General features: G+C 41.9%; 1 pseudogene; it reads left to right on the top strand.

Annotated features, from left to right (window-relative positions):
• Positions 1 to 370: 370 nt before the first annotated feature.
• On the top strand, positions 371 to 932 carry LOC133091090 (mediator of RNA polymerase II transcription subunit 6-like; annotated as a pseudogene).
• Positions 933 to 2633: the final 1701 nt, after the last annotated feature.

The raw sequence follows: 2633 nt of genomic DNA on the forward strand, positions 1-2633 counted from the left end.
GTTCTTAAATTGGCAGTTTCAACATGAGATTCTATTGTGCTGTTAAACTTGCTGGGACATCCACTGTTACATTATTCAAATACTACCTAATAATATTTACTGGCATTTTCAAGCATTTGAATATTTGCTATAGGCTATAGTTCCTTGCAAATACTACTAAACCTAATGTTTCTTATTTATTAAATACATTTTCTTAGATATTCATGATAATAAGTAAAGAATGTGAAGAATGTTGAAGTACTTTAAGAATCACTTAGGATTTGGGGAATTCCTAAGAATTCCTGGGAATTCTGGTTTCTCATCTCTGAATCCTGAAGATTAATATCTGTTGGAAATTTGGAAACACCAAAATTCTTAAATGAGATGATTGATGTGGGAAAGATGGAACATCCTTTTGCATGCTCAAGAGCCTATTCTTTTCAGCTCCTGGAAGCAGCAGGGACAGCCCCCTACCCACATCATCCCACTAGCTGATTGCTAAAAAGTTACAGCTGGCATGAGCTCTCAGGCAAGAGACTTGGGATCAGCTGTGAACTCCAATATGCTCACTGCAGTGGGCAGAATTCAGTCTGCTTTTGATGGAGCCATGTCATACTGTCAGTATCATCCATCTGTAAGTTATTGACGGCACTTCAAGGACCGACTAAAAAAAAAAAAGATAAAGCCAAACCTAAGTCCAAAGAAAAGAAGAACAAGCTCTATTTTCCAGAGACAACATGTGGAACTTAGACAAAATCTTCCACCCAAATTTGTGCAGCCAAGATCTAGAGAAAAACCTATCCCAGTAGATGGGACAAAGAAGGAGTCAGAACCTACCATGAGTTGTAAAATCGAAGGTGGATACCCCAAAGAACATCCCACAGACAGTGAGCACAAAAGGCTCCCTGAGGACAAGCAAGATGCCCGTGAGTGCAGGACAGAAGAGAAGCTGATGTGCCTTCTCTTCTCCTTTTTTTTTTTTTAATACTTATTTATTTATTTATTTATTTGGTTGCACAGTGTCTTAGTTGTGGCAGGCAGGCTCCTTAGTTGCAGCTCCAGGGCTTCTTAGTTGCGGATCGCTGACTCCCTAGTTGTGGCACGTGGGCCCTTAGTTGCGGCACGTGGGCCCTTAGTTGAGGCATGCGAATTCTTAGTTGCGGCACGCATGTGGGATCTAGTTCCCTGACCAGGGAGCGAACCCGGGCCTCCTGCATTGGGAGCATGAAGTCCTATCCACTGTGCCACCAAGGAAGTCCCATCTTCTTCCTTGTTTTTGTACCTCCCTCCTATTCATGGCAGATGTGTTCAACACGAGAACACCTTGTCATAGTCCTCTTCTCTGAATGGAAAGTGCCTATTATTTAAGAAAGGCGGTTACTCCCTTCATGCTTTCTAGCTGAACTTTCCTTATGCACCTTTTGTACCTTTTCCCCCAGTGGGCTTGGGCAGCCCACCCACTCACTTGTGTATTTGTATATAGAGGAAAAAAATTATATACATATATACATATATGAAGATATGTACATATTGCAAAAAAAATTTAAGCAGTTTGAGGACAACAATGTATCAAGAAAAGTTCATTATTGCAGAAGGCTACTGTCTGTGTATGGACATTGTATCAAGTTTCTTCCTTTACACATGCACCTCACTTACAGAGCTAACTGTTTTGAAGTACTTCACGCAGATGCTACATCAAAAATGAACATATAAAACCCATCAGGTTATCTTTGTGCAAGGACCCATGCCAATCTTTTCTCAAACCATTCAGTCTGAGTGTATGTGCTGTCAAAATGTCTCCTGCAGTTTTCTTTTCATTTCATTTTATTTTATTAATGAATCCAAGCATTTCTTTAGAAAAGATGTAGTGGTGGCACTTTTTTAGAGAAGTAAACAACATACTTCACAGACAATCCCCAATTGCAGTAGCAAGCAAGGACTCAAACCCTTCCCACGAAGAGTGACATGCAGAGTGGCCTGGCATGTACTGCCCAGGCAGAAAAATTTGGTATTTATTCTGTGGAAAATGGAAGTCCTTGGAAGATTGGTATAACATGCCCAAGGCAATATTTTTGAGAAGATAAATTTGTCTTTTGACTGGGATGATACAGTCATCTGTCAGCTAGCTGTTGGCCCATTCACCAAAAGTAGCTCTCTACAAACCACTTCTATGTTTTTAGTCAATTTTTGCCTATGGGGAAAGAGGCTGAAATACACGATTGTACAAATTGCTAGGAGGTGGGGATCTTGATGGAAGCCAAAGACCTAGAGGATGGATGGATGGATGGATGAATGGGCAAGTTACTGAAGCCTCTGAGCCTCAGTTTCTTCATCTGTAAAATGGGAGTGTAATACCTACCACCTGAGAATGGGTGTAAAATGCTCAGCAGGGTGCCTATCATATAACCGTACTTTTGAAATGTTAGCTAATGTCATCATCACCACAACTACCACCAGGACCACCAGCGCCATCACCACCAGCAGCTACAGCAGCAACATGGCATGCTGTCCACATAGGGTCTCCCGAGCAGGCCTTCCCAGAATCTCTGGAAATCTGATCCACAGGCAGCCCATTACTGCTTGTCCTAGGACTCCTCAACATGCTCTTCCCCAGCGTGGAGAAGATCCAATCAGGGACAGAGTCAGAGGAAATA

Source organism: Eubalaena glacialis, chromosome 1 (genome assembly GCF_028564815.1).
Source record: "Eubalaena glacialis isolate mEubGla1 chromosome 1, mEubGla1.1.hap2.+ XY, whole genome shotgun sequence".
Classification (NCBI taxonomy): Eukaryota; Metazoa; Chordata; class Mammalia; order Artiodactyla; family Balaenidae; genus Eubalaena; species Eubalaena glacialis.